The following is an 11,815-nucleotide window of genomic DNA, read 5'->3' as shown; positions in this document are numbered from 1 at the left end:
GCTTCAGATGAACCTTCTTAAGATACCCCCCAAGTTTTGTAAACATTGGGTCAGGGGGTCCCGAGATATGGGCTCCCCCCTTTTTCTTTCCATGGCTGCAGGGGGCGCATTTTTGGGGGTACAGACCCCAAACTTTTAGTGGAGCTTCAGATGAAGCTTCTTAAGATACCCCCCAAGTTTTGTAAACAGTGGGTCAGGGGGTCTCGAGATATGGTCTCTCCCCCTTTTCCCTCCCCCCTTTTTCCATTTATGTGGCTGCAGGGGGCGCTTTTTTGGGGATATAGCCCCCAAACTTTTAGCATAGCTTCAGACAGTTATTCTTAAGATACCACCACCCAAGTTTTGTAAAGATGGGTTCAGTGGGGGCAGAAATATCGCCTCCCCCCTTTTCTCTTTCCGTGGCTGCAGGGGGCGCATTTTTTGGGGTGCAGATCCCAAACTTTGAGCGCAGTTTCAGACCAGTGTTCTTAAGAGAATTTTTGTGAACATTGGGTCAGGGGGTCCCGAGATATGGGCTTTCCCCTTTCCCCTTTCCCCTTTCCCCTTTTCCCTATTGGGATGAATGGATCAGCGAGCCGATTCTGTGTGCATCTTCTCCAGAGCAAAAAAAAGGGGGAAAGCAGAGTCTGTGTGTGTGTGGGGAGGGAGCAGTTTCTGTGGGTGGGGGGGAAGCCAAAGGGGGCTTTTGTCGGTTCTGCCTGGGGTGTGTGTTCCCCCTCGAGTCTCTCGCTCCCTGGTTTGAGGGGGGAGGTTTCAGTTGTGTGTCTTCTGGTTTTTCCCTGTTGCAAAGGTGTTGTTTTACAAGGTTGAGTTGCTTTGCAAACTGTTGTCGGGGCTGGGAGCTTTGTGCGTGGGCGGCAAGCTCTGCTGAGAGATGCACATTAAGGGTGGGGGGGATCCCTTTCAGGGCCCATATCTCAGCCCCCCTGACCCAATCTTTACAAAACTTGGGGAGTCTTTCAATAAACGTCCTTTGAAGCTCTGCCGAAAGTTTGGGACCTCTAATCCCAAAAATGCCCCCCCAGAGCCGCGGAAAGGCGCGATTGTGTTTTTAATGGCTTTATTTGGCCGAATTTTTTCCCCGAACTTTGAATTCCCGCCGAATTGAACGGATCCGAAGTGGGGGAGTTCGGACTTCGGCACATTCTGAATCTAAACGGGCCGAATTCGGCCGAATCCAAACTATACCGAATTTTTTAAAATTCAACAGCCCTAGTCACACTTCATGTCACGTCATCCTTATTCAAACATCACTCAAACCCCTGACCTTCACAATCAATCACACTTTCTCAGCCTTACCTACCTCACAGGGTTGTTATGAGGATAAAATGCAGGAAGGGAGATGGATGTTTGTTGCTTGGATCCCCATTGTTGAGAAAAGTAGGGTTTGAGTATATCAATAAAAAATAGGAAAGTATGGCGATCATAGATTTTCCAAGATGAATGTCCCAACAATTACCTGCAAGATTTTTGCTTTTAAAAATATTAGATTCACAATCCAGCCCAAAGAGCCTCATTTCCTTTGCTGTTTTGTCTATTTGCATTAACACTTGAATACATAAGACATAGCATATTTACCAATAACAAACTCGGTACACTCAACAGCTTTTTAATTTTGTTTCCTTCACTTTGAGGAAGATAAATCACTGTATCTCTGTGAAGACCCCAGGGAAAGAAATGGTTAAGTGAATCAAACTATGTTTCATCATGTGCATTTGGCAGCTATAGCAACTAAGGTTACTGAGGAATATATATATATATATATATATATATATATATATATATATATATATATATATATATATATATGTGTGTGTGTGTGTGTGTGTGTGTGTGTGTGTGTGTGTGTGTGAGAGAGAGAGAGAGAGAGAGAGAGAGACTGTATAGCATCTAAGATGACTGATATATATGTATGGGTGTGTGTGTGTGACTGTATAGCATCTAAGATGACTGATTGACATTTAAATAAGGGCCAAATTATTTCTTTAGTTGTTTCAGTGACACATCTCTCAATCCTCCTCGAGTTATTTAGATTAGACATTTATGTCTTTACAGAGTCTAACATTCCTATTTTAAGTAGTCATCTTCATAATTTGTCCAGTAACGTTGAATGCCGATGATAGGTTATCTTGTTATTAAAGTTGGATACTGAGTTTGGATACTTCAGGAATGGAATGGAATGGAATGGAATGGAATGGAATGGAATGGAAGTTTGGATACTTCAGCTAATGCAAGAAAGAGATTGTGCTTTAGCTCCACACTGTTCCAATCTTCACCACCAGCTTTTTTGAACAGTGGAAAAGCCATAGGAAATGGGGAAAGCAGGAATGATAGGGTATTAATACTAGCAAGAATAATAGGGTATTATCCAGAGTCTTCTTGGTGGTAGCCCTGTGAAATTCTTTACTACATGAGGTAACGAAGGAAATGTCACTTCTAAGTTATTGTGGAGGATGTAAGAACTATGTAGAATGTCATTTGGCTGAAAGAGTTTTAGTATAATTGAATGTTGCTGAGAATTTTATTATTATTTCGTATTATCTGGTATGCCTGGATCAAGTTCATCAATTTTGTTGAATAGATTAAACCAAAAACTTTTAATTTAATTTTGAATAAGTAATTATTTATTACTGTTTTATTTATATTCTCTTCCTTAGTGAGTAACGCAAACTGTTATTGTGAATAATGATTTTTTTATAGGGTAGGGTAGGGGGCACTGGGGTTGAGTTTATGGAACCAAGGGGGTAGTAGCCCGAAAAAGTTTGGGAACCACTGATCTAGGAGAACATTGTAGAGGATGAAATCCATGGAGTACATGCCACATTTAATGTCATGATCAGATATTGACTTGGATCTTAACTATAATTATCTCTCACCGATGTTTGATTCAAATAATGGTTAGGAAAGCAATTTACAAAAATAGATATCCATACAAATGAATAGTTTGCCTTAAATGCAAACTTATTCATGAAACGGATGAGTTAGATGTATTATCTATGGCACTTTGAATATGTATATCTGCCTGCTGCTTTTTTTTGGTAATAGTTTTTGTCGAGATTATCTTGGTAGCTGTCTCTGAATATTTCTTCTGAAATTCAAAGGCTGAATGCCTTGCTCTCTATGGTGTTGTTTGTCTTTTTAGAACATGTTCTTTCTTTGATAGTTTGGTAGTTCAAGCAGAAAGAGAGACCTTGGGGGTATAAGGAAGCAACATCTATAAAGGTGATCCCTCCCCCTACTCCCAGTTTCTTTCACACCAGCATCTAATTCTAAGATATGGGTGGAATTACAGAACACGATAATTCTTTTTTCCTAAAAACATCAATCTTATGTTAGATCACAGAGCAAAGTGAAGAGGTTGTTGCCATCAACTCTCCATCTTATTAGCCTTTCTCTTCCCCTTCATCTTGACGACTAAGTCAAATTCCACTCTGCCAGTCAAATGGGGGCCATAAAATGAATTTTGGTTTGGCCTATCCCCTATACAACAAAGAGAGCATACAGAGAAGGATCCCATATAATCTCATAACTGGGAGCAATATCAGACTAACAGCACATTCTTCAAATGAGCTGGTGGCCACGGTGAAAGGCCTTAGGAGGCCGATGAAGGCCTCTGCTGGCACAGGGGCCCACACTGCCGGCGCCCGGATGGCGCACACTGGACTGAGTGGCCCCAGCGCCAGCATGCAGGACCGGACGCTGGTCCCTGGGCACAGCAGCGGTAGCGCTAGGCCCGAACGCCGCCGCAGCCTCCTGCCAGCCTCCAGACGCCAGCACAGTCTGTGGCGGCAAGCCGGGAGGCATTCCAGTGCCCCAGGAAGTGTTCCCCGGGCATAGCGCCGCCAGGCGGGAGGTGGGGCCGACGTTAGTCGGCCTCCTGAGCCGTTTCAGCTCGGGAACACCCCTTTTTGGTTTTGCAAAGATATGCCATTTTTTTGCTGGCGTATCTCCCGTGCAATCCTCATAGGGTTGCATGGGTTTTTGGCGCCAGGTAGAGATTTCGGCAGTGCCCCTTTTTGGTTTTGCAAAGATACGCCAGCTTTTTGCTGGCATATCTCCCGTGCAATCCTCATAGGGTTGTACGGGTTTTTGGCACCGGGTAGAGGTTTTGGCAGTGCTGAAACCTCTTTAGGAGGCAACGCCTCTGGGTTGCCTCCTAAAACAGGCGCAGGTATTCCTTTCAGGAATGCGCTATAAGAGAGGAACAAATCTCTCCCATTTCCCAGCCCATAGACCATTAATCTTGGAGGGAAGGCAGCATGGTATAGCCCAATCTCATCAGATATTGAAAGTTTAGCAGGGAGAAAGGGAGAATACCAAGGAAGACTCTGCAAAGGAAGGCGATGGCAAACCATCTCTGCTTTTCACTTGCCTTGAAAGCCCCTTGCTGAGGTTGCCATAAGTCCACTGCAACTTGATGGCAGCAACTTAAACACACAGGCCATTAATCAGAACCTCTGTAAATGTATAGAATAATTGTACAAACAATCTGGCTGCCTTAGAACTCACACCTTACAAACAGCTAGCACTTGTTCTTTCTACAGAGAGATCTAAATTGGACTGCTTGGAATTTCCTGCCACAAATTCCACTTCAGTGAAACAGCCACAACCCAACATATTAATTCCTCACTCAGAGACTTCACTTACTTTCATGATATGGATATGATCCTAGGATCATGAAACTCTTTCCTTCTCATATTTGGCCAGTCAGGGGGCATACCTATTTACCTTGTCTTCTCTCTGCATTCTAAGCCTAGACACACAAAAAATGTTTTGATTTAGAACCAAAGTCTCTGGCTCTGTAATTGGAACCAAAAACTGTTCCCAGGTGTGCTTTGCCTATCCAGCACTACCTCTGTCTTGGGAGTGGAAGAAGACCTGGTTTTGGAACACCATCAGGTATCTCTTCTCTGCTACCCACTTTGGAACTACATCCTGCTGTTTCCCAATACCTCATTGGGATTATTGGATATCAAGACCTTGTACCCCTTTCTGTGCCTCAGGATTTAGACCTGTGCCCAGTACCTGCATGGATAGGTAGCTAGCTGTGGAATCTTAAGCAAAGTCACCCTCCTCTAAGCCTATTTACTTAAATGGATTTAGAAGGGTGTGATTCTGATTAGGGTTACGGTTTATTTAAAAACCAAAGAAGACCCTTTCTGAAATAGATCAGATCAGTGGTCCAGCTAGTCTACCATCCTATTTCACACTTTAGGAAAACAGTTGCTCTGGTGGGCCAACAAATATGGCGTAGAGGCCAAGGCCTTCCCTGATGCGTCCTCCTAGCACCGGTATACAGATGTTTGCTGCTTCTATGTATGGAAGTGTCCTCTAGTCACCAAGGCTAGTAGCCAGTGATTGACATACACTGAACAAATGTTTCTGATTACCTCTTAAAGCAATCTATGCTTGTGGCAATCACTATGTCCACTGGCAATGAATTCCAGAATTCAATTACTTATTGCACAAAGCAGTACTTTGTCCACCGCTCTTAACCACCACCATACCACTTCTTGGTTTAGTTGCTTGTCAGGAACTACAATATGTGGTGAGCTGTAAGTGTGGCAGGATACACTGGCTTGGATCCATTGGAGTGTTGTGTGGACAGAGATTTCTACCCACAGAGCATTTCTTTCTCACACAAACACACACGCACTGCAGCCCAAAATGCCTCCCAAAATGCTGCTCCCAGAAACATCTCCCAGCAGTAATTTGGTGGGCACTTGGGGCAGCAGGAGGAGAAGGAAGGTCAGAAAGACATGATCCATTTGCTGAAATCCTTCCATCTGTGGAAATATATGGATCCAAGCCAATACATGGGTGGAGTTGCCTTCTCAATTTGTGCATTCTGCTAGAGCAGGACACCTGAGGAATTCTGAGAGTGCGATAAACTTTGATCTGCTGAGCAACATTTCTCTTGGGGGCTTTACACATTCTTATCCAGTTGCTTCCTATGAGACTTACAGCCCATTCCTGAGCTGATGGCGTGCAGAGTCGGAGGGGGAAGAGGCGCAGTGGCTCCTTTTCCTAAGCCATTTTGCACATGCTGTGGGAAAGAGAAAAGCCTTTTCAAGAAAGAAAAGGGGGGAAAGCCTTTTGTTTCAAAGGCTCAAAAGCAGGCGCAGCAATACCGTTCCCGGCGGCGGCGGCCAGGGCCAAAATGGGATAGGAAGCTGCCTAACTGGCAGCTCCTCCCCCCAGCCCACCACCGGAACACCCCACTGCGCCGGTGCGGCATCTCTACTCCATGGCCTATGCCACGGAGAGGCCACGCCGGTGGAGGGATGAGGCGCAGTCCTGCGGTGCTCGGCCTCCAGCAGGACCGGCCTCCCCACCAGCGTAAATGCATGTAATCATGCGATTACACACACTTACGCTGGTGGCTGGTCACACCACCTCCTTAGAGGTTTCTCCTCCCCCCTCAGGAATGGGCTGTTAGTTGTGCTTCTTTTGAAGCATCATGCTATTTGTTATGTTTAGGATAGCTCAATCGTTCAACAGGCTGCCTAGATAATTTTTTTCATGGAAGCTTTCCATGAAATATGGAGGTTGGATTAGAGATTCCTTTGGATACATTCCAACTGTATAATTGTATCACTGGAAGTTAATTGATTTATAATGATCAAATATATGTATATTGTTGAATATATTAATGCAGATCAAGGTGACTTAGAACTGATGGCCACCTTGGATATGCTTGATGGGCTAGACAAGTGTAGCTTATTTGCATAATTGATATACTTTGTATGCTATTTTCCTGTGTTTTGTGGCTATCATCATAATAAGTCATTCACTTTTGACTTTGCACTTTATGTAGTACTTTACTTTCTGGATAGAAGTCTTGATGTGAAAATAAATTTCTTTTCATAAACTGGATCCTTTCAGCAAGAGAAATTATGGTGCTGAACGTTCTCATCTAGACTCCACATTTGTTCTTATTTCATTCTGATTCCTGACCCACACTACATCAAACACTGTTTTTCCCCCTCTCACTTTTCCATTATCCATCTTTTTGTTTCCAGGATCCAGGCTCTACAACTGCCAAGCTCTTTATATGTTTTTTGCTGTCAAGTCACAACTGACTTATGGTGACCCTGTAGGGTTTTTAAGGCAAGAGACATTCAGAGGTGGTTTGCCATTGCCTTGTCTCCGTGTCATGACCTTGGTATTTCTTGGCAGTCTCCCATCTAAATACTTACTAGGGTCGAGGCTGAGAATGTGTGACTGGCCTATGGTCACCCGACAAGTTTCCATGGCAGAGTGGGGATTCAAACCTGGGTTTCCCAGATCCTAGTCCGACACCTTAACCACTACACCATGCTGGCTCTCCTGCCATGTTCTACTATTCCTATTTGTCTGACAAAGTTTATATCCCTACTCAAGGGTGTTGGGTTGAATCTAATGGTGAAGCCTTCCACCAGTATGAGGAGCCTTCCATTAATGGAACATGTCTCTTTTTATACAGCAAGTCTCCTTGCAGTAGTGGAAGATTCCTGGCACCATTAGCAGAACTGAATCCTTGCAAACCACCCACTTATGTACTGTTTTATGAACATTATAAAGACTTTGTCCATAATTACTGTGTTGCTTACTTTTCTACTGATGATACATAATGTAGCATTTAACACTATTCTCGAGATACCCCAAATTCAGATCCTTAATATTGTGGTCTAATGTAAGGGAACAGATAGTAAGTAGACAGTGGACACTAGTCCCCCCCTCCCCCCAAAAAAAGAGTTTGGAGGACCTTCACAGTTGGAACCAGGATCCTTTTCTTCACACAATTACATAGCCAATCTAGTGGGTTGCATAGTAGCAGGTTGTAATTTTCCTTATTAGTGATCAGAACTACTTAGGGCTGTTGAAAAAAAATTCGGTAAAATTTGGATTCAGCAAAATTTGGCTCGTTTTTATTCAGGAAATGCCGAAGTCTGATCTCCCCCTATTCAGATGTGTGGAATTTGGCTTGAAATTCGGTGTTCTCGAATGAATTCAGCCGAATAAAGCCATTTAAAGCACATTCGGGGCTTTCCGCAGCTCCGGGGGGCAGTTTTGGAGGTAGAGGTCCTGAACTTTCAGGGTAGCTTGGAGGGACCCTACTTGCACGAACCCCCAAGTTTGGTACAGATTGGGTCAGGGGGTCCCGAGTTATAGGGCCTGGAAGGGGTCCCCCCATTGGATTGAATAGGAGCCGGCAATCCTTAATGTGCAGCTAGAGAGTGGCAAATCCAAGTCAAAACCTCCCATTGTTTCTTGTTGGCTATTTATGCATGGGAGGTTTTGCCTGAATTCTCAAAACTCTGCAGGGGGGCTTATTGTTAAGATTTGGAAATTTGGATGGGGGAAATGTGCATCTAGAGAGTGGCAAATCCAAGGAAAAACCTCCCATTGTTTCTGGGGCAGCCAGAGAGAGACTCACCGACCCACACTGACCTCCAGGTGAAGGTGGCAACCAGTGAAAACAGCAACAATCACACTCGCAAAGAGGAGATCAAGCCCCCCCACCAGGACAGGTCACCCCCCCTTTGGCTTCCCCCCCCCACACAGTATAAGCCAGTCCGTGGCTTCTAAGAGCCGATGTAACTATGCCGAAAGTGCATCCAACAACGCTCAAAGTGTAAGTAAACAGTGTAACTAGCATGGGTAACATATCTTTTCATTTCAACACAGCCAAAGTGCATCTTATAAGGCTACTAGCGTAAGTGCAACCTGCGCAAATTGCGTAACTTCAGTATTGATAGATTTCATGCTGCTGGATTCAAATCTTCCACAGCAGAAATCCCACTCGCAAAGAGGAGATCAGGCCCCCCCAGCAGAACAGCTCCCCCCCCCAAACCAGAAGACACAAATTCCAAACAAAGGAGAAGAACGGGCCAGACAGAGAGAGACTCACTGACATGGGATGTACTAAAACGAATGACAGGCTAGCCCATTAGAAACAACAGGAGTGGCTCCACAGCCCATTGGAAACAATAGGAGCCAGCCAGAGAGAGACTCACTGACCCACAGTTAACTCCAGACGAAGTTGGCACCTGGTGAAAACAGCAGAAAGCACAGTCCCACACAGAGGCAATCGAGCCCACCCCCCAGCAGAACAGGTAAACCCACCCCCTTTGGCTTCCCCCCTCTCTCTCTCTCTCTCACACACACAGAGAATCTGCTTCCCCCTCCCCCCCCACACACACAGGAAAAAGGTTATAGTGCAAAGCCCCCAAATGGGTCAAACTGTGGATGTCTTCTCTTCCATCAGGAGCAGGGACTGGGAGTCAGGACGCAGGAGTGATCTAGCAGCGATTCTAGCAGCAGGTCAGCTCAGCTCAGGATCTCAGGATCAGCAGCACAGCAGCAGCAAGTATTCCTTCTCTTCTCCTGGCCAATTCAGAGAGGTTCAAATGGGAGAATCCCTTCTCTGATTGGCGAGAAGAAGAGCTAGGTTGGCCACCTATTGGCCACTGGTGTTTGGTAATGGTTGTCTCTCCTGAAAGGCAAGTTTGCTTGCCTTCCAGAAGAGAGCTCGCTTGCTCTTTGTTTGTTTTTCAGGAAGGTGCTGCAGGAGAATGCCGATTCGGGGACGCTGAATTTGTATGAATTTATTCGGTGTCCTCCCGAACTCGGTGAATTTGGTTCATCGTTTTCCAGCCTTTTTTTTACTTTGGTTCTATCCAAACTGGAAACCATCGAATCGGGGAAAATTCGGCTGTTTTTCAGTTTGGATGGAACCGAATCGACAGCCCTAGAGCTACTGAGAGCCATCATAGACATAGGTAACAAATTTGCAAAGACAGAGATGGAAGCAATTAACTAACCTCAAAGACCTGACTTGATTAAGAATGGGTTGACTCAGAAAGTGGCTTGAGTAAACTAAGTTTTTTAATCATTTTATTTTGAGCCTCTTATGATGTCCAGTTACACTATGCTTATGATAATATAACAGAAACCATGCTGGATCGGGCCAGTGGTCCATCTTGTCCAGTATTCTGTTTCAGTCAATGGCCAACCAGAGGACTCCAGAAGGCCCACAACAAGGCACAAATCATTCCCCCCCCCTGTTCTTGTCCCACAGTACTGATATCCAAAGGGCTACTGTTTTCTGAATGTGATGGTGTCATTGGAAGGGCAATGGAGCTTAGAGGACTTCCAGCCCTCCAACTGCAATCCTAAGCAGAGTTATACCCTTCTAAGCCCATCAACATCATTGGAATTAAAAGGTTGTCATTCTGCTTAGTACTGTTCATCCCCTATTTCTTCCAACTCTCTCCTTCCCTTTCCTCTAACCATTACCTTGCAATGGAAGCAAGGTGCCACAACAAGAAAACCTTGGTTAAGATGTATCCTAATTCAGCTAGGCTAGGTGTAAGCACTCATGGGAAATGTAGTTTGTACCATCTGTGACAGACAATGCCAAGATCCATGGGAACTGCCTTTCCCAGTAGTCCTTGTGCCTGAACATGGCAGCAGCACTATGCCAGTTACCAGACACACATTTTAGGTCCTGTAACCTGACGTCTCCATCATCACTGCAGCTGTTGCCTGTTAAATTTGGGTGGGAATGGAAAGGAGTCAGCTAATATTTAGAATGGGCTCAGCTGAAGTAAATGTATACATTCATAAGTCATGCTCTGCATTCCAAAATATGTTGCCTTGAGGTGTGGGAGCTGCATGAGCTGACAGCGGAGCCATGGAGCTTGAAACTATGAGCAGATACACCAGTCCGGTGAATCCGGCCGTGTTTCCCACCTCACCGTGGTGCTCTTGGCCATCAGCATGTTCTTCACCGCTTGGTTCTTCGTCTATGAAGTGACCTCCACCAAGGACACTCGGGACATATAAAAGGAACTTCTCATTTCTCTGGTAGCTTCCCTGTTCATGGGTTTTGGCATACTCTTCCTACTACTGTGGGTTTGTATCTATGTGTGACCATAAAGCAGGAGCTGTTTCAGTTTCCAGGTAGAAGCCTTACTGAAGCTCTGTTTTCTATTTTTGTACTTAATGTGGCTCATCACAGGTGAGGACTGTATAACCCTGAGACATGCTTGTAATCCAAAGTGCCCTAACACCAGGCTGTAATAAAGTTGGCTCTGTGATGTGCTGGAAAAAAAAAATGTTGCCTTCACTAGAAATCAGTATGTAGCTACCTGGTTCATAATCAGGAAAGTAACATAAGAATGTCTACTAAGTTCTTATTGGGAGAATATGACATTGTAAAAATGTCTTCACCATGTAGAATAATTTATTTGCTTAAATAACACATGATAGATGACTGTTTAACTCCACCCTTGTTTGAGTCACAAAATGAACTGGAATTGCAGGCATACAAAAATAGCACCCCAGAATATTTGAGGTAATTAGAGTTATTGTCTTGAGCAGCTGATGGAAGCAGTTGTGAATATTGCATAGGAGCTCATAAATAACAATATTAAATTAATTATTGTTTCTTTATATAAATGTTCTGTTTGTTGTTCTAACTCCTGGACTATAAATCATGCAAGGTGTTGCTTTGGCATGTAGGATATGCTGAAATAGCATTTGCCCAGATACTGGGTTAAGAATTTATGTATTTGTGTGTGGAAAGAACATAAACAAGAGGGAGGGAAAATCTGGTAAGCAAGCTGTTCACCTTTAGTCTTACAGAGAGAAACTAGTAGAAAGGAAGCTTTGTTATAATTGAAGCTAGTTATTCACGCAGGAGGTTATGCTGTTAGCTGAAAACATGAATATTGCCAACTGCAGCAATATCATTCTTAGGCAGAAGCTACAAAAGGATGTCTTCAGCGAAAATGAAAATTAGAATGTGCACAATATACCCAAACGTCTG

General features: G+C 44.2%; 1 pseudogene; it reads left to right on the top strand.

The window, feature by feature from the left end:
- The first annotated feature begins 10,662 nt into the window (after nucleotides 1–10,662).
- Nucleotides 10,663–11,086, top strand: LOC130478073 (transmembrane protein 258-like; annotated as a pseudogene).
- The last annotated feature ends 729 nt before the right edge of the window (nucleotides 11,087–11,815 follow it).

This window comes from Euleptes europaea, chromosome 5, assembly GCF_029931775.1.
Source record: "Euleptes europaea isolate rEulEur1 chromosome 5, rEulEur1.hap1, whole genome shotgun sequence".
Taxonomy (NCBI): domain Eukaryota; kingdom Metazoa; phylum Chordata; class Lepidosauria; order Squamata; family Sphaerodactylidae; genus Euleptes; species Euleptes europaea.
Note: the sequence above shows the minus strand (reverse complement) of the source record. Positions and strands in the feature narration are given on the sequence as shown.